Below are 21,738 nucleotides of genomic sequence, written 5' to 3'. Positions count from 1 at the left end.
TGAGCCTGAAATTTATTTCAATGAGAATCCTTGTTCAAATGTTTTTATTGAAAAAATAACTTACATGTCTCTGGGAAAAGCATAACATAGCTATATGGTAAATCAGAGCTCAAGTCACATTGGAAAGCACAATTAATGTATATTAATAAAACGGAAGTGTCCCTGCGTCCGCTTTTCCCTGTTTCCCTGTGTCCGTGGAAATGCGCTACTGCGCATGTGCTGAACGAACAGCCGTTGGGACACAGAGAACACCGCCATGGGAAAATTGCTGTCACGGGCAAATCAAAGGCGCTGGAGACCCCAAAACTGTATCGCAGGTGGCCAAGACGAAAGGATGAAAGGGCGCGGAGCAGTGACCCCGAGAACCGGGCCTCCCCCCGCCATAGACTCCAATGTTAAACATGGTCACCTCGTGGTTAGGTCATGGCCCGGTTCTCGGGGTCACTGCTCCGCGCCCTTTCATCCCCGAGGCCCCAAATTTTTATCAGTTGTAGGGGTCTCCAGCAGCTCCCGAGACAGCTCCCCAAAGGGGCCGTGACCTAACCGCAAGGTGACCAGGTTTAACATTGGAGTCTATGGCGGGGGCTGGCTCGGTTCTCGGGGTCACTGCTCCGCGCCCTTTCATCCCCGAATCCCCAAATTTTTATCAGCTATAGGGGAGTGTCTTGGCCACCTGCGGTATAATTTTGGGGTCTCTATTTGGTTCACCCGTGACAGCAATTTTCCCGGGAGGTGAGGTGGTGGTGGATTTGGGAGTCTTTTCCTATTGGATGATCCACTGTTCTGTGTATGTGTGAGGAGCTCCCCTCCCCCCCTCCTCTCTGATTTCCTGCCCTCACATCTCCCCTCCCCCACACCAATCTCCAACCCGACATTTATCGTTCAATCCCTCCCATACACTACAATCCCCTCCCCTCCATACACTACAATCCCCTCCCTCCCCATACACTACAATCTCCTCCCTCCCTCATACACTACAATCCCCTCCCTCCCTCATACACTACAATCCCCTCCCTCCCCCATATATGACAATCCCCTCCCTCCCCCATACACTACAATCCCCTCCCTCCCTCCCTCATACACTACAATCCCCTCCCCCCATACACTACAACCCCCCCTCCTCCATACACTACAATCCCCTCCCTCCCCCATACACTACAATCCCCTTCCTCCCCCATGCACTACAATCCCCTCCCTCCCCCATACACTACAATCCCCTCCATCCCCCGTACACTACAATCCCCTCCCTCCCTCATACACTACAATCCCCTCCCCTCCATACACTACAATCCCCTCCCTCCCCCATACACTACAATCCCCTCCATCCCCCATACACTACAATCCCCTCCCTCCCTCATACACTACAATCCCCTCCCCCATACACTACAATCCCCTCCCTCCCTCATACACTACAATCCCCTCCCCCATACATTACAATCCCCTCCCCCTTACACTACAATCCCCTCCCCCCACTACAATCCCCTCCCTCCCCCATACACTATAATTCCCCCCTCCCCCATACACTATAATCCCCCATCTATATTAATAAAATGGAAGTGTCTCTGCGTCCGTCCCTGTGTCCGTGGAAATGCGCTACTGTGCATGTGCCGCACGAACAGCCGTTGGGACGCAGAGAGACTTCGGGCGGCCGGCCGGCGCTGGGTGGACGTGTTAGACAGGAGCGGATCCCCGCCCACTTCACTTCTTCCTCAGAAGAGCGCGGCTCCTGAGGAAGAGGCCTGTCGGATGATGCCTCGAAGTCATTATCCGACATGACAGAGGCATCATCCGACAGGCCTCTTTCTCTGGACTGTCAAACTGAAAGTACTGAACTGTACCCAAAATGCCATGGATCACCAAACTACAAAAAAAAATTAGTGAACCTTAGAAACTTGCAATTTCAATGAGAGTCCTTGTTAAAAAGTTTTTTATTGAGAAAATAACTTACATGAGGGGTGGAGGCGGGGCAGAGCACAGCCTCAATACAAACACTACACCTTAGGACTCCTGTGTAATAATGCGAGATTTCATGCCATGAGATACATCCCAGCACCCCCTGTGAATCGCCGAATGACGTAATCGCCGATCGGAGGCCAGACCCGGAAGTGAGGAGAGGATGAATAAAGAAGAAAATAAGGTATTTACTAGCAAAAAAAAAGTTTCCATTGGTAAAAGTAGTTTTAAAGGGGATTACATACATCTATGTAATCCAAGAATAAAATATGGGTATAGTTGCGCTAAAAAACTTAAAAGGTAAGCGATAGGGATGATCGAACGGTTCGGGTCGACCATCTGTTCGGCCCGAACATTGGGTGTTCGAGGTTCGGCTGAATTTAGAACTTTTTGCCCAAAAAGTTCGGAATTCGGCAACCAGAACCGACCAAAATGCAATGGTTCAGGAAATGGGCTTTAAAAGCCCGTGATTGGACCAGAACCATTAGCAAAAGCCAATTGAGGGGGCAGGAGAATGCTAGGAATGTGATTGGAGTGACAAGGGGGTCCTTAGGCCAATCATTAGTGAATATGCCCCCCAGTATATAAGATAGCCCCCGCCAAATTCCTAGCATTGTTATACAGGACATGGAAGAGAGTGGAAGCAGTTCTGTTAATTTTACTTTAAAAGTGTCATTTAGCATTTATTAGTGTGAGGAAAGGGATATCTAGTGTAGTTAGGGTGCTCTTTTACACTTTAGTTAGCTTCAAAAATTTAGTTTCTGTAGGGAAAGTGTGAAGTGTCAGGGTGACCGTAATGTAGTGTAGGGTTAACTGACTGCTATGGCAGGGTGAGCAAACCCTTCCATATCAGGGTGACCGTAATGTAGTGTAGGGTGAACTGACTCTGACTGCTATGGCAGGGTGACCAAACCCTTCCATATCAGGGTGACCGCTATAGAGAAAAGATAGTTTCTCTCAAGTCACTTTCACTGCAGTAATATGGCTTCGCCCCTGTCAGCTTGCTTTTTGGCTGCAGGCGTCTATAGTGATTTTTTGAGCACATGGTTGGAGTCAGGCATGACATCTGAACATGTGTATAGGGGGTATATATACACACTCATGTATGTATATATACACCTGCACATATATAGGTGTGAAAGGAGCAGAAAAAACTACTTGCGCTAATGAAATAATTAACACCAATATAGTTACGCTCCTATCACACCTATATATGTCTAGGTGTGTATATACATATAAGTATGTGTGTATATACACCCGAATACACAAGTTCAGATGTTTTGCCTGCCTCCAAAGAACCCAAAAAACGCTAGCATCAAAAAAAAAAAGCCCAGGTGTGTTGTTGCAGGCATTTTTTGGGGGTTTTTGGAGGCAGGCAAAACATCTGAACTTGTGTATACGGGTATATATACCACTATACACAAGTTCAGATGTTTTGCCTGCCTTTAAAGAACCCAAAAAAATGCCCAAAAAAAACGCCTGCTACTAAACCCGGCAAGGTGTGAAAAGCGAGAAGCCACTAACCTGTTCTATAATTGCACTAATACAAATGATCTTTTTTTTATGGTTCTGGACATGCTACAGAGCTGAAAATTCACAGGTACACCTTTTAGACCCCCCAGACACAAAAGTTCTTAAAAATTGTCATTTTTGATAGAGAGCCAATTATTGAAAAAATAAAAAAAAAAAAAATAAAAAAATTCTTTGGATTTAGTATCGGGGGGGGGGGGGTCTAAAAAGTGTACCTGTGAAGTTTCAGCTCTGTAGCATGTCCAGAACCATAAAAAAAAAAGATTGTTTGTATTAGAACACTTATAGAACAGGTTAGTGGTTTCTCGCTTTTCACACCTTGCCGGTTTAGTAGCAAGCATTTTTTTGGGCATTTTTTGGGTTCTTTGGAGTCAGAAAAAACATCTGAACTTGTGTATAGTGGTATATATACCACTATACACAAGTTCAGATGTTTTGCCTGCCTCCAAAGAACCCCAAAAAATGCCCAAAAAAACGCTAGCATCAAAAAAAAAAAAACGCCCAGGTGTGTTGTTGCAGGCATTTTTTTGGGGTTTTTGGAGGCAGGCAAAACATCTGAACTTGTGTATAGTGGTATATATACACACACACTTATATGTATTTTACACTTAGACATATATAGGTGTTGTAGGAGCTTAACCATATTAGTGTAAATGATTTCATTAGCGCAAGCATATATTTCTGCTACTATCACACCTATATATGTCTAGGTGTATATATACCTATAAGTATGTGTGTATATATACCCATATACACAAGTTCAGATGTTTTGCCTGCCTCCCAAAAAAATGCAAAGGCAGGCAAAACATCTGAACTCCAAAAACCCCCAAAAAATGCCTGCAACAACACACCTGGGCGTTTTTTTTTTTGACGCTAGCGTTTTTTTGGGCATTTTTTTGGGTTCTTTGGAGGCAGGCAAAACATCTGAACTTATGTATAGGGGTATATATACCACTATACACAAGTTCAGATGTTTTTCCTGATTCCAAAGAACCCAAAAAATGCCCAAAAAAACGCTTGCTACTAAACCGGCAAGGTGTGAAAAGCGAGAAGCCACTAACCTGTTCTATAAGTGTTCTAATACAAACAATCTTTTTTTTTTATGGTTCAGGAAACGCTACAGAGCTGAAACTTCACAGGTACACTTTTTAGACCCCCCAGACACAAAATCCAAAGAAATATATATATATTTTTTTTTTTATTTATTTGTTTTCAATAATTGTCTCTCTATCAAAAATGACAATTTTTAAGAACTTTTTTTTGTGTGTTTTGTGTCTGGGGGGTCTAAAAGGTGTACCTGTGAAGTTTCAGCTCTGTAGCATGTCCAGAACCATAAAAAAAAGTTCATTTGTATTAGTGCAATTATAGAACTGTAATATGGCTTGTGATCCGACTTGTCATCCGACTTTGCAAAAAGATGGTATTGAACAAGAAAGAGCATAATTTTTATTAAAACATGAATATGTCTTCTGTCAACCTGGCCGTTTTTCTTGCAGGCATTTATCGGGCATTTTTTTAGGCAGGCATGTCATTTTTAGTATTTAGTGTCTGGGGGGGTCTAAAAAGTGTACCTGTCAAGTTTCAGCTCTGTAGCATGTCCAGAACCCCTAAAAAACAGCATTTTTCTTATATTTTCTGTAATACGGCCTCTCTGCGGCTGGCTTTTTTTCTTGCAGGCATTTTTTTAGGCAGGCATGTCATTTTTTGTATTTAGTGTCTCGGGGGTCTAAAAAGTGTACCTGTGAAGTTTCAGCTCTGTAGCATGTCCAGAACCATAAAAAAAGATCATTTGTATTAGTGCAATTATAGAACTGTAATATGGCTTCGCTCTTTTCACACCTTGCCGGTTTAGTAGCAGGCGTTTTTTTGGGCATTTTTTTGGGTTCTTTAGAGGCAGGCAAAACATCTGAACTTGTGTATAGTGGTATATATACCCGTATACACAAGCTCAGATGTTTTTCCTGCCTCCAAAGACCCCAAAAAAACGCTTGCTATTAAACCGGCAAGGTGTGAAAAGCGAGAAGCCACTAACCTGTTCTATAAGTGACAAAATACAAACGATCTTTTTTTTATGGTTCTGGACATGTTACAGAGCTGAAACTTCACAGGTACACTTTTTAGACCCCCCAGACAAAATTTTTCTTTTTTTTTTTTCTTTTTCCAATAATTGGCTCTCTATCAAAAATGACAATTTTTAAGAACTTTTTTTTGTGTGATTAATAGTCCCTGGGGTATGACCCAGAACCCTAGGCACTTTTTAGGGGCATTTATTGGGTTTTAGGGCTTCAAAATTGTGTTTTTTGATTACCAAAGTTCGGGTCCCATTGATTTCAATGGGGTTCTGAAATCCGGGCCGAACTTTTGGGAAGTTCGGATGTTCTGGCCGAACTGAACTTTTGAAAAGTTCGATCATCCCTAGTAAGCGATTGAACGCACAATAAAATAATTAACAAAGCAGCTACACTCAAATCATACACTGAGCATATGTATATAACAAAAAAGAAATAAAATATGTAGCGCTAAAATATTATGAACAAAGTCCATAAATAAAGTCCATTTCCACCAGTGATATTGCACGGCACCAATTTGCAGTAAAGTGAAAGGAATCCACCACCAAAAGGAGTGTTCAAAACACGCTTACCAGATAGTTATATGCATTGGGCCTTGAACTATCATAGAACTGCAACACACTCGGTGACGAATTGGACGGGACCTCTTCACAAAGATGAATCCCAGAATTGATACCTTGACAGTATACCTTAAGGGAGCCACTCAAAAGAAGGAAATAAAACCCCTCATAGTGCAGTAATTTCCATAAACTTTATTGGATGTAAAGCAAAGATATATAGCACTCACATTTGAGAAGGGTATAGTGTGCGAATCACACGCCGACCTGCGTGGTTCCAAATCGGTTAGCAAGGTAGCAGCCAATGTCCTCTATTGCATGTAGGCGTCCAGCAAGGGCGGCCCGACGCGGCGTTTCGTCACATATGACTGACGTCTTCAGGGGCGTGGCCCCACTGCTGAAGTACACCTATTTATGTCCATAAAGGCGATCCAATTGGCTGGCTACAACCCGGAAGCGGAAATCACCATCATGTGTCCCGCGACCCGGAAGTCTAATTGACTAGCTACAACCCGGAAGCGGAAATCGTCATCATACGTTCCGCGACCCGGAAGTCTAACTAGAAACAGGAAGTGGAAGTCGCTGTCATACGTCCCGTGACCCGGAAGGTAAATAGAGCTCTGTATACAGGAAGGGAGTCACAATTCAATGTGTTCCGCCCTCCCAGAGAAAAATATGTCACCAAGAGTTTAAAAAGGCCGAAACTGATGATGACAAATAGATAATAAAAATTATTATGCACAATACAATCTAATCTGACCCCAAAATCAACTCCTAGAGGCAGATTATCTGTCGCAATATAAAATAAAATAAAACAACGCAATATATGACAATGGCGCCACCTTGTGTTCAGATTTGGAACCTACAAGTACTACATATCGATTAAAACAACGCTAAAAACCACTAAAATCATACCCAATACATTAATAACAATACACATATATCAATTTAAAACAGCTTCATACAACCCAAATATAAAAAATATAAATAGAGTGAATGGGCCATCAAGAATTTGCTATAAAAGCGTTAATATCCCACTCGATGTTCAGTCCGTATGGCGTGTAGGATTTTAATCGATAAATCCAGGCTGTCTCCAGTTGGGACACCCCACGAGTAAGATTGCTCCCCCTCCAGTTAGGAGTAAATTTATCGATCCCCAAGAATAGTGTGCCCGTAGGGTCCCTATTGTGACACTCGTCATAGTGACGGGACACACTATGCTTGGGGAAACCGCTTAAGATGTTAGTGATATGCTCATTAAGGCGTACCCTCAACATCCTCGTGGTGCGACCCACATACTCCATCCCGCATGGGCACCTAATAAGGTATACCACATATCTCGTGGTGCAAGTGATGAATGGTTTTATTTTATGTGTGAGTTGGGTCACGCCAGTCACAAACATTTCACTTTTCTTTCGGCCCGCAGTATTGTATTTGCAGACTCTACAGGACCTGCATGGGAAAAATCCACACATATTTTGAAAAAAGGAAACCCGTTTGGGGGGGTTTCCGAATATTCGGCGCCACCTGCAATCTCAATGGGGGGACACCCCTAAAGATCACAGGTGGCTTGTCGGGCAGAACGGGGCCCAAAACACTATCAGTTTTAAGGACATGCCAATGCTTCCGCAACATATTTTTTACTGAAAAATGTTGGGTAGAATAGGTAGAGAAAAAAGCGTGCTGGTAGGTATCATCCTTGGTTCTTACCCTAGGTACCAGTAGATCATCCCTATTCCGTGCACTTGCACGTGCCAGAGCCACATCCAATTCTGCCTCTCCATACCCCTTCTCCAGGAATTTGGATCTCAAAGAGGATGCTTCTTTAAGGAAGTCCTCATATCTGGAGCAGTTTCGTCTCAACCTCAAGAACTGACTGACAGGAACGGATCTCAGCCAAGATGGATGATGACAGCTGGAAATATCAATAAATCCGTTCCTGTCAGTAGTCTTGAAGTAGGTCGAGGTGATTATTTGCCCTTCTACCACCTTAATGTTAAGATCTAAGAAATGGATTTCCCCCCTACTCCATTCAAAGGTGAGTATGATGCCTTTATTGTTAACATTTAGGTTGGCCATGAATGACTCCAGGGATGCTTGATCACCGTCCCAAAGGAGGAGGATGTCATCGATGTACCTGCGCCAAAGCACTAGCTCCCGCCCAGGTACATCACGAACGACATCCTCCTCCCATTTGGCCATAAATAGATTGGCCATACTTGGCGCATATTTAGCGCCCATAGCCACTCCTCGACTTTGACGATAATAAGTCTGATCAAACCAAAAATAGTTGTGACTCATCGCAAAGTCGAGGAGTGACATAAGGAAATCTCGCTGCAGGCCATACTTAATATCCTGTTTCAGATAGTATTCTACCGCCTCTCTCCCGTCATCGTGTGAAATGATCGTATATAACGATGAAACGTCGGCGGTAGCCAATATATACGAGTTCTTCCAGTTTAAACTGTTCAACTCGTTGATGACCTGCATCGAGTCCCGTAGGAAAGAAGGAGTCTTTACGACAAGAGGTTGCAAAAAGTTATCAATATATCTCCCCACCCGGGCTGTAACGGAATCAATCCCGCTGATAATAGGTCTCCCGGGTGGGTTGATCGGATCTTTATGCACCTTCGGTAAATAGTATGCCACAGGTGTTCTCGGTGCCGAAGGTACCAGAAAGAGTTTCTCCTTCTTAGTGAGCAACTTATTCTGGAATCCATACTCGACCAAGGCACTCAATTCCTTTTTATATTTGATAGTAGGGTTTCCTGGTAAAACCTCATAGGTACCCCTATCAGACAGTAGTCTACACATTTCCTTGTTATAAGCGGTGGAATCTAAAAAAACAATGCCTCCACCCTTATCGGCCGGCCGTACCGTTATATCCTCCCTATCCTTAAGGCGATCCAAACCCTTCTTAAACATGAGATTGGTGCCAGTACTCTTGATCTTCAGGGAATCAATATCCCTGGCCATCAAGTCTCTGAACACCATAAGCGAAGGAGCCAATGGACCAGGGGGATTGAAGGTGGAGGCATTGGAAAAAGTAGTAGACTTAACTCCCATGACATATTCTGTCCTGGGGTTCAATGGATTACTGAGCAGATGTCTCTTAATACTCATTTTTCTAACGAACTTATGCAAGTCAATGAATGTATCAAATTTGCTCAACTGTTTAGGAGGGGCATATTTCAGCCCATGGTTTAAGACAAATTTCTCTTCGTTGGATATGTATGCCGTACTTAAGTTAAAGAGACCTGCATCTTTTAGAACCGCCTCTTTTTTCTGTCTGATCCTCCTCCCCCCTCTAGTCCCTCTTTTACATTTTTTCCTCGCTTCCCTTTGGGGGTGTCCTGACGAAAAAACTGATTAGAGTTTTGGTTGTGGGCACCACCTCGAGGGAAAAATTCACTGTTGGGGGGACCATAATTATACCCATGCTGTGTATAATCTTGATGCGGATATCCCTGGAAGTTGGTGGTATGAGGGGGCTGCACCCAGCCACCCCCATTATTACCAAACCTCTCCAACTCAGGAAGAGGCCTTGTCATGTACCTCCCAGGTGAATCTGCATCTCTGTTTAGGGGTTCAAATCTGTTATTATGATATATCAGACTGTTATGTTGAGGTGGTGGTTGGCGACCTCTACCTCTACCCCGACCTCTCCCACGTCCAACGGACACCCATTGGGTGGTCTGGGGTTTAGGCGAGGAGGGGGCTGGAACTCTAGCAGTAACTACTTTAGGTCTCACCACCAAAGGAACGCTAGATACCTCCATGTCTTCATTGGCATCGACATCTGCGGGCTCCTGCACCACAAATGACAATTGCCACTTGAAGACCTCCCCCCTTTTATAGTCCCCTAGGTCTCTTGTATATTTCTTTTTCTTTTTTAATTTTTGCTCTATTTCCTCTTTTTCTAGATGTTTACGCAAAGCCTCTGACTTCTTTTTGTAATCATCGTTGGTCTTAAATTCCGTCAGTTTTTCTTTAATGGTCCCTATATCCTTATCCAGCTTCAGTTTTGTTTCTTTTTCGTCAGCATAAAACTCATAAGGCTAAGACCCATTTTATTAAAAAACTGAAACCATTCTTGAATGTCAAAAATGTCGCTCTGGGGAAACACTTCCCAGCGTAGACTCCTGGGGACCATATTATCCGAAATATATTTCTCGAAAAAGGCCACATCCCAGTTGGTATGGAGCTCCGCTTTGAGAAGGTTTTTCAGCCTGGTGAATAGACCTCCCAAAGTGTCAGGTGCTTCCTCAATAGAGGAAAAAACATCTTCAGTATTAATACTGAGAGTAGTACGATATTCAAATATATCCATCAAATACAAAGCTGCAACTCTCAATTTTCAGTAAAAACAAGAATAAAATATGGGTATAGTTGCGCTAAAAAACTTAAAAGGTAAGCGATTGAACGCACAATAAAATAATTAACAAAGCAGCTACACTCAAATCATACACTGAGCATATGTATATAACAAAAAAGAAATAAAATATGTAGCGCTAAAATATTATGAACAAAGTCCATAAATAAAGTCCATTTCCACCAGTGATATTGCACGGCACCAATTTGCAGTAAAGTGAAAGGAATCCACCACCAAAAGGAGTGTTCAAAACACGCTTACCAGATAGTTATATGCATTGGGCCTTGAACTATCATAGAACTGCAACACACTCGGTGACGAATTGGACCGGACCTCTTCACAAAGATGAATCCCAGAATTGATACCTTGACAGTATACCTTAAGGGAGCCACTCAAAAGAAGGAAATAAAACCCCTCATAGTGCAGTAATTTCCATAAACTTTATTGGATGTAAAGCAAAGATATATAGCACTCACATTTGAGAAGGGTATAGTGTGCGAATCACACGCCGACTTGCGTGGTTCCAAATCGGTTAGCAAGGTAGCAGCCAATGTCCTCTATTGCATGTAGGCGTCCAGCAAGGGCGGCCCGAAGCGGCGTTTAGTCACATATGACTGACGTCTTCAGGGGCGTGGCCCCACTGCTGAAGTACACCTATTTATGTCCATAAAGGCGATCCAATTGGCTGGCTACAACCCGGAAGCGGAAATCACCATCATGTGTCCCGCGACCCGGAAGTCTAATTGACTAGCTACAACCCGGAAGCGGAAATCGTCATCATACGTTCCGCGACCCGGAAGTCTAACTAGAAACAGGAAGTGGAAGTCGCTGTCATACGTCCCGTGACCCGGAAGGTAAATAGAGCTCTGTATACAGGAAGGGAGTCACAATTCAATGTGTTCCGCCCTCCCAGAGAAAAATATGTAATCCAAGTTATTAAAAATGGGTGGAACTCCACTTTAATTTTCAAAATAACAGTATAAACAGCATTGGTTAATACAAGAGAGTGAAAAATGGTTCTGTCATCATGAACCGTAAACAAGAAGTTATCAACAATAGCATATTCAAAAGGTAAAGAAGTTTAAACAGCAGTCCATAGAAGTCCATCAGTGGGTATTAGGGACTGCACCGAAGTGGTCAACTATGATGAGTCTCCTGTATATGTGGAACATGTTTAGTTATTTTCCAAAAAAGAGACAAAGAACCCAATGAGCCTTACATCAGTCCAATATTTTATGTTGCGGGGGGGGGGGGGGGGGGGGTCGGCCAGCTTGGGCTATGCCCACCCACCCCGACACTAAGGCAGACTGTGACTGTACTCACCATCACTGGGAGTGAAAGACAGATACTTAATGTTTTGGATTTCTTCAAACGGGGTCTGTGTTTACACTTATGCTAATGTGCATTGTACTTCAATGTCAGAGACAGGCTCTCCCTCTTGTCTGTGTATTGAGGTGAGATGTGTATTATGTTAAGCCTGTCTGTCCTATTGTTAATTGTTAATGAACTCACATGATGTTTATGTCCAGATGGCTAGATAATTAGTTCAGGTTAATTCTATTTCTGTATAGAATTTCATCTGCATATGATAATGTAATCAGGCAACCCCTGACCTGATGGGGTAATTTGATCAGGAGGGGGATGTGCTCATGTGTGTATAATTGAGTGTGAAACTGTTCAACAAAGGAGAAGGTTCCAGTACAAGCTAAGTTGTCCACTAGTTTTGTATGGGGGCGGCTAGAAAATCTGATATCTATGTTCATGACTGGGATGAAGCCGTATAATGATGGAAGTTCACAAGTACAGTGTGGGTTGCAGTTCCGTTACACAGACTATTAACATAAAAATGGAACTATAACAAAATTAGTGACCACTGTGTCATTTAGCACTAGACTTATTTAGCTAGCCCTGAGGATATTGTACTGTATACTTAGAGAGCTCAAATGTATCAGTGAAATATCCTTTAAGAAATAATATCACATATAAAACCTAAACAGAAACCCTAAAGTCGAGTCAAAAGATTTGACTAAAGGACCCATATTACATCTGAGTAAAGAGATAGAAAAAAAAAAAGCAAATTAGGGAAATTAAAGGAAGAGAATCAGAAAGAGAGTAGAAGAGCGAGACCACATCTGTCCAGGAGTCTGACCTGCCATCAATCCAATGTCAATCCTGATTTTTCGACACCTGTAGGTAAGAAAGCAAAGGGGTCCATACCTTTTCAAACAGGGGTTGTTTGTCTCGTAGGAACCATTTTTTTGTAGAGCATGATCCAGGTTAGTTTTAGTTGCTTCAATAAAGCTAGGTCAATCACTGGGCTTTTCCAAGCAGTCACGATAATTATTTTGGCCTCAAAAAATATAAAATAAATCAGAGTCTGTGTGGATCTTGGGAAATTATCCACAGTTTGGTTAAGCAAAGATATAAGATGGTCCCTAATAATGTTAACCCTGGTAAATTATTTTATTCTGTTGTGTACTTTTAAATATTAGGTTGATGCATACAAGAATATTGTAATAGTGTGACATGTCTTCCTCTGTACAGTATGCATGACCCATTTCCTTCTAAAGAGGATATATATACATATATATACAGGGAAAGCTGCCTTGTAGTGCAGTCCAGTGTGGGAGAAGTACAATGAGGACCTGCAGTACTATGTGATCCATTTTTCCAGCAGTATACCCCTCAAGTGGGACTCATTTGTAAGGGCATCAATGTGAATGAACTCTGTTGCTATAGACGTCCTTAACTTTCAGCTATGGGCATCACTACTAGGGAAAACACAGCCGATTGCTATATGGTGTACAGTACAGTCATTGTGTTGAAAACCTAATTTAACTAGATGTTAAACTCAAGTGATGTACTACCTCCAGTGTATTCAGCAACTTAATTCAGTAAACAAATTTTTGATTTCAAGATGTTGTCTCCTGTCACTTTTCTGAGGTGAAGGAACAAGTGTATTACAGGTATATGTATACAGATGTATCTAAAGACAGGGAGGTTGACAGTTAAAGTGGAAATCCACCCAAAAAACAACATTTTCTGAAGATTAGCATGTCAAATACCTTTAACTGTGTGCAATTTGGGTGGGTGGTGCGCTTCAGAAGTGGAAATATAACTTAAAAAGGTGTAGCTTAAAACATGGCTTAAAAATGTGAATATATAAAATACAATAATAAAGACGTGTTCCTGTGGTAAAAATGTGTTGTCGTTAAATTATACCTTGGTGATCAAAATAATTTCATCATATAAATTAAAATGTAAATAAACCATTACAATATATCTTCTATGCGAAAAAGTGCTGAGTACTTCAATTTCATAAAAAATCAGTGAATAAATAATCCGTTGACAAAGTATAAATATATAAATAGAACTTCAAAAACAGTTAAAGGTGCTTCGTGCTTTCTGAAATAAATAAAGTGCACTGTTCAAGGTGTCCATTCATAAAAATCCAAAAGTCAGGTGCAATTCCCTTAAATAGCTTCAAAACGTGCTCTCATGCAAAAAAATATAAGGGTGTTGTGACTAGCTGCCTCCACCAGGTGTCACATCTAGGTGTTCTATATTCTCACCTCAATAAGGTGTATATTGCGCCTGTATATAAAGCTTAGCCTCCGGGTAACATATAGGCTTTTGCTAATTCCAATCTCCTGTTTCGACCTCCGGGTATTTTCCTGTCCTGTCCTTTCAGCTTTTGGGGTGTTAAGCTTTCTGGCGTCCTTAACTCCTTATCGTAACCTCGGGCTTGTACCGGCCATGCTGGACTGGAGAAGTGCTTTTGATGTTTGTTGCAGTTTCAGTCCTGGATTCCTGCAGGCAAAAATTTCGCCAGTTCCTCTTCTCTTCTGCAGTGGCCTGCACAGTGGGAGATAGCAAAAGCCTATATGTTACCCGGAGGCTAAGCTTTATATACAGGCGCAATATACACCTTATTGAGGTGAGAATATAGAACACCTAGATGTGACACCTGGTGGAGGCAGCTAGTCACAACACCCTTATATTTTTTTTGCATGAGAGCACGTTTTGAAGCTATTTAAGGGAATTGCACCTGACTTTTGGATTTTTATGAATGGACACCTTGAACAGTGCACTTTATTTATTTCAGAAAGCACGAAGCACCTTTAACTGTTTTTGAAGTTCTATTTATATATTTATACTTTGTCAACGGATTATTTATTCACTGATTTTTTATGAAATTGAAGTACTCAGCACTTTTTCGCATAGAAGATATATTGTAATGGTTTATTTACATTTTAATTTATATGATGAAATTATTTTGATCACCAAGGTATAATTTAACGACAACACATTTTTACCACAGGAACACGTCTTTATTATTGTATTTTATATATTCACATTTTTAAGCCATGTTTTAAGCTACACCTTTTTAAGTTATATTTCCACTTCTGAAGCGCACCACCCACCCAAATTGCACACATTGTATTGACTGGTTCCTGGTGCCAGTACTGTGGTGCAGCAGCAGGAAGGGAAACATATACGACCCCGGATAGCGCAGGAACCACTCATACATATAAAATACCTTTAACTATTTAGCATTTTCTAGATTGCTGATTGTCTAGATTGGAAACAGTAGCCTAAGCTAGACAATCAGCAATCTCATATTCTGTACCAACAGTGGTCTGCCTGTGTAGCTGAATGTGGCAGTTCACAGGCACTTCTGTAAACCATTGTTGAACTCTATGTAACTCTGCTCCTTCCCATCTGACCATGCCCCTTTCCTGTCCACCCTGTCATGCCTGGCTCCACCCCAATCCCAACCGGCCATTGGCACCATCAGCAAGGTACGTCACTTCTGGTAGTGACAATCCTAGGGAGAGGGAGGACACTCCCAACAGCTTACTGATCTACTGAAGCCGAATGCTGTGTGGTCACGTGACAGAGGGTCTTTTAAAAGAAAATCAGGTACAAAGAAGCATATTTAAAATATTTGGACTATGCAGAATTTCTGCTGTTGTGGTTAGTGAGTGTTTAGCAAAGAGTTGAAGGGGAGCTTTTCCTTCTTATTTTAAAGCCATGGGAAAACCTCTGGGTTAAAGACAAATGATAGAACATTCAGTACAGAGTGTGTAACAAAGTACTTCTTCATGGTGTGAAAAGTGTACTAGAAGGAGAACTTCGAGTGACTGGTGATGGGGCCTCTGGTAGTGAGGGGGCAGTTTAGTGCAATATGTTCCCCACTAAGTGGCCTAGTCTCCATGTCAGAGCCCATTGCAATATAGAGCACTCCTATGGACTAGTGGCGTAGTTAAGAGGATGCAGGAGGTGTGCCCTATTCTTTGCCCTGTCTCACTTTATTTTATCTCTCTCTCCCTCCTGTCTGTGGTCTGCTTATTGTGGCAGCTCACTTGCTTCCCATTGCATAATCCAGACCCCCTCATCAACCATGCAAGTGATTAGGAAGAAATCTTGAGTGTGTCACAGAATAGCAGGGATGAAAGTTGTGTGGAGCACACACACTTCACTGACACACAATGTGCACTCACTGAGCCGGGAAGAGACGATTGGCTCACTACATCTGCTGCTCATCGGCACTTGCATAGGATTGAATGAGAGTGTGAGTACTGGTGTGATTTTCAAGGAATATGTGAGTGCAGGGGCTGGGGGGAAGTATAAGGTGTATGTAAATGTCAGCACAGCTGAGGGCTGGGGGTGTATAAGGTGCATGGGAGTGCAGACACCGGGGGTATGTACAAGTTATATGGTAGTGAGAAATTGGGAGGGAAAGCAGGGATGTGCAAGGAATATAGAAGTGTGGGCACTGGGGGTGGGGGTGGAGGGGGATAAAATGTGTCTGTGAATGAGCACTGGGGGGTATATTAAGTGAGTGTATGGGATGGTGAACAAGGTGCAAGTGAGTGTGGGCATTTGAGAGCCAGGGAGTTAAAAAGTACATCTGGGTATGGGGGAACTGGGGAGAACAATGTACAAAGTGTATGTGAGTGTGGACGGGGGGGGGGGGGAGTGTGCAACATCTACAAGGTGTATGTGAATGTGGGCATGGTTGTACAAGGTATATGTGAGTATGGACACTAGGGGGATATACAAAGTGTACATGAGTGCTGGCTCTGGGGATGGGGGGCAGAGGATGTTCTCTGACACTTGTTATAAGGTGTGTATAAGTGCAGACTTTGGGGAAAGCACAGGGATGTGCACTCATCGTTCTTACAAAGCAAACTCCACGCAGGCATTGCACAGCAACGTTCATTGTTTCACATTTGGCAATTCTTGGACTTTCTAAGTAGTCTACAGGTTCTACGTAGCCTACAGATTCTTCAAATCCAGCAAAGGCCACATATTGCTGAGGGAGATGTCAAATGTGCAGCACAATTTGTGGTAAAATATCTGAAGATATTTATAATATACAGTATATAGCCAGCTAATCCTTGACAGATATCATATAATAGTTCTAGTTCATTCAAGTTGGGCTATGCATGTGTTAAGTTTAGTCTCAGAACCAATTTGACTCATATTTGATAGTACATGAAGAGATGAATTATGCACCTTGATACCTTAACAGTAAAATACATTAGTACCGTACTGCAGTTCAATAGCAAATTCCAATAAAGTAATAAGAAATGTGGATCCTGAGTCAGGGGCTTCCAGTTTTCAAAAGTTTGACATTTTGGCTAGTTCATGCATCAGGTGCAAAGGAGAGAGCCCAATGCGCTACCCTGCCCAGTGTCTACTGCTCTATCCTGCTATCACTCTGAGCACTGTGGTAGACTTACCGGGGGGGGGGGCTTCACCAATGAGCTAGCCTGCTAAGTGCCCTACTGTAACTCCATAGTGGCAGGACAGAGCACTGTGGCAGGCTAGTTAGGGGGGAGAAGTGAACTCCTAAAATAAATTACTAGCCTAAGCCTGCTCAGAGCTCAAAGGTTTAAACGTAGAGTTAAATGACTTTCATAAGATATTGTTATTTAAGTGAGCTAGTTGTTAACGGCACTACTATTGCCATTATATGCAGTGTATTATGGGAACAAATTATTGGGTAGTGGGTGACACCATGTTTTAACACACCGGGTGACACCAATCCTAGCGATGCCATTGATTTTGACCAGCATAATGATGTGCAAGGCTTTGCGATCTAAAGTATTGAAGTTTTTTTCTGTTCTTCTTGGTAGAATACAATACACTGCAATTTGTTGAGACAAGAACTGGCTGATGGAGATGTGTTTTGTGCAACTTTCTTAAAATTACTTTGTTGTTATATGTCATGACAGGTAGGAAAGGGCCATTAAGAGGATACTGTCCTTTTTTATGTGTGTAGAGCCCTGAAGTACAGTATGACCTATGGCCTGAGGGCAGAACCAACCAACACTGAGGTAAGTCAATAAACAGTGTCATGGCTGGTAGTACTCTTGAGGTGTCCCTAGTGGGGGACATCCTAGCATACTTTCTTTAAAAATTCTACCAGATATTCTATCTAAAATATGACTTTTAGTTCACCCTCAATCACTTTATGCAACTAGTTAGATTTTCTTTCCCCTCAGTTAGAGGTGTGTTTCAATCTTTCTTAGGACAAATAGTTTTTGAGTTATCATGTTGGCAACACATTTTTCATCCTTATGCTGCTAGTCTTAGTAAATGGATAGGAAGGTATATTATATTTACATGATTTAATTTTTTTTTTTTTTTTAATATCTTCTTTATTGATTTTATAATGAGAATACAAATGTTGATCAAGTAACGCAAGTGTTACAGAAAATAAACTTTTTTAAGTTAAGCAAAACAAGAAAAAAGGCAATTGGTGGGCATCATTGGTACACTGGGTTGAAAACAGAAAAATAACAATAATATGCTGTAAAAATGTTGGAGGTATTATAACAAAGAATATTATCACTTTAAGGTGAGGGCCAAGGGCCCCATAAACTGTCATTTTTTTTTTTATGAACCCGACTGCATTGCTATATTCTCTTCATAACCCTTGACTAGGTTTATCTAGAGTTTAACATCAGTTATGTTAGGCACTATATTGCATTGCTATTTCCGTACAATAATCAATCTGGCCTCTGAAAGTATGTGTATGACTAAGGCTCTTTAACTAGGTGGGAAGTTTTCAATTCCAAAATTCTGAATTTTGTTTGGAATTAGGAGCATACAAGTTTACGATGGTGTAGAGTTTGTTGTTTATTTCACAAACTAGAATTATATATCTCCCATAGTTGTCTAATTCGACATCCAAAGGCTTGAAGGAGACTGTGTATTTTATTGCAATAAGTACCCCCTTTTTCCTGGTGGCCTAATGTTTGCAAAATGTTGTCTCTTGGAGACATAGGACCTCACTTTGTAGTTCAGCTGCTTCTACCCATAGAAAGACATTTAAAGATGTGACATTAAAGGACATGTTTGCAGGTTTTGAAAGCTGTTAATGTGAATTTAGTTCTGTTCAGTATGTGTTTGTAGCAAGGAAATGGTGTGATAGTTTATTCACAGTTGCAGATATTGCTAAAGGTTCAGTTGAAGCGTATGCAGAAGGAAAAAGAGTAGCAGCGCTTGCCTCAAATAGAAGCGGAGGGTTCATCAGATGAAGCAATTCAGCAGTGGTTGCAGCAGGATTCTCTAAGGCAAGCTCAACACCAGTATAAGAGAAAGGTGACGGTGCAAATAAGAAAACAATCAGAAAAACAAGTGTAACAAAGCTCAGTCATACTGTATGGGTGCTATTTCACCACGACTTGCAAATTGGGGTAATACAGCATGTGATCCTCGCTCAGGCAGGTGATCCAGAGCATAGGTAGATCTGAGAAATGCTGGATTAGGAGGTTAGGTAAACATTTAATCTGGTGGGTCCACGCCATCCCAGTTGAGTTGCTCCCTGTTGTGGTCATGTGAGCGGTGTGGATTTTGTACTGGGGGCTCCAGAATTTTCCATTGCCTTAGTAGGGCGAGGCCTTCCTCCAATGAGTGAATGTTGTAGGTGTTGTTGTTCTTAGTAACCACCAATTTGATTGGATGGCCCATTTGTAAGTAATTTGATGGTTATGCAGAGGTTTAGTGATTGTGGAAATACTTTTCTGCTTGGTCATTGTATATTGTGAGAAGTCAGCCTAAAAGGAAAAACCAGCATATATTTTCGGGTAGGTGGTAGTATTTGTTGTTGCTTTCATTAGTTTTTCCTTCACATAGAAGAAATGGACACGAACAATTGTATGGTGTCTGGAAGGTGTGTCGGTTTTGGTAGGTGGTGGATGCGGTCAGCTACCAAATCAGATTGTGAAGTAACGGGTAAAAAAAAGCTGCCGCGAATTGCACAAAGTAATCTTTTAGTACTGGTGTTGGATGGATTCCGGTATACCTCAGATTTTTATATTGTTCCTTCTGGAATGATCCCCCAGGTCAGCTCATTTAGCTTTTACCCAGTCCATCTCCTCCTCTTTTTCATTGTGGGCATCCACCAAATCATTAAATGAGGTAGAGAAGTATTGTTTCAATGTGTGTGATCCTTTCTCCTAGATCGTTTATTTTAAAAATTATTAGGGATGAACGTAAGTTCGACTCGAACATCAGCTGTTCATGTGTTTGCTGAACACATGAACAAATGGGGCGCTCGGTGGGAAGTTCACCCGCTGATGAGCACCCCATAATGCACTGTGCTGTTGCAGTGCATTGATTACTGATGATTGGCCAAAGCATGCACCTGACCTGTATGCTTTGGCCAATCTCAGCACAATGTCCTGTCAGAGCCATGATTGGCCAAAGGCAGGGTGCCTTTAGCCAATCATGGCTCAGGGGCTAAGTCCACGCCCCACACTATATAAGGCTGCTGCTTACACGGTAGCCGTGTATAATGTGTTACAAAAGAGATTACGCAGGTAGTTAGTGGATAGTGTGTTCAGTCAGTTTAGTGCTGTCAGTGTAGTGTACAGGTATACCCTACTTTTAAAATGTATAAATATATTGTAGTCCTGGGTCCTATCTCGGTGCTCTCCAAGTTTTGTGTCCCTGTCACTTATAGTTTGGGAGCAGTGCCATGTCAAGCTGACCAATATTTCCCATAGACGCCAAAGTTAAAGACAGGGAGCAGTGGTATGTTAAGCTGACCAATATTTCCCATAGATGCCAATGAGCACTGAAAGTTGAAAATTGGTCTAGACAGGAAGGGGGTTAAAATGACCTGTATTTAAATGGTTAAGGGGAACCCTATGACAGAATTAAAAAAAAATGGCATGGGGTCCCCCCTAATCTATACCAGGCCCTTTTGGTTTGGTATAGATTTTAAGGGAAACTCCATGCCAAAATGTAAAAAAAAAACAGCGTGGGGTCCCCCCCTAAAATATATATCAGGCCCTTTGGGTCTGGTACAGATTTTAAGGGGAACTCCACGCCAAAATTTAACCTCCCTGGCAGTCTGATTATGTCAGAATTTTTCTGCTAAAAGCGGTACATTGTTTTGCAGGGAAATATGTTGTTTTATATTTTAGGCCTGTAATTCTTAGGAATAACTCACTTAAATATGTCCAAACAAGAGTCTAGTAGACATCCCGGGTAAAAGTTTGAAACACAAAATCATAAGTTATAATATAATAATAATAAATGTAATCGTCGCCGTTGTCACTTTTAGTACCTGATGACAAATTTTGCCATGAATCGCTGTTGCTCAGTTCTTCAAATATTTCCGATTCACCGTCACTGTTTTCCAGTTTGTCCAAAAGCATTTTTGAGCTAAAAGAACGCTTTTTTGGATGCCATGGACGTTATCAACTTTCCAGGCACAAAGTATCGCAAAAAGTACAGGCAGGGCACTGGAAAAGCCTTTAGGTGAAATGGCATGATAGAGAATTGTAATCCTAACAGATTACACTGTATCATGTCATTTTTTTTTTTTAATCTCCTGCCGGTTCCACTCCCCTGCGATGCGGCGCTCGCAGGGAAGGGAACCGGAAGAAGGTGCCGGCATTGGCCGAACACACAGCGGGAGGACATCGGGAGTACGGCTGGGGGAAGGCTGCGGAGGAATACACTATCACAAAGGGGTTGATGCCGCTCCAGGTGAGAGATAAGTATCCAATCTGTGCTGGGTGCACATCTAGTCCATGGACCATGGAAGTAGCAATGAATAAGCGAACCTGATTTGTGAAACATGTCTGCTGTTTGAGGCATCTGTTCATTGTGCTGTCATGTTTTTGGAGAAATAAAGACTTTTTATCCGCTGACACAGGACTGCTGTCAAACCATTTCCTATACGGAAGGCTGGGGAGGACAGCGGGGGATCACAGGGGAAGGTGAGTATCAT

Source organism: Pelophylax lessonae (genome assembly GCF_965119305.1).
Source record: "Pelophylax lessonae genome assembly, chromosome: 8".
Taxonomy (NCBI): Eukaryota; Metazoa; Chordata; class Amphibia; order Anura; family Ranidae; genus Pelophylax; species Pelophylax lessonae.
This window is presented reverse-complemented; position numbering follows the sequence as displayed.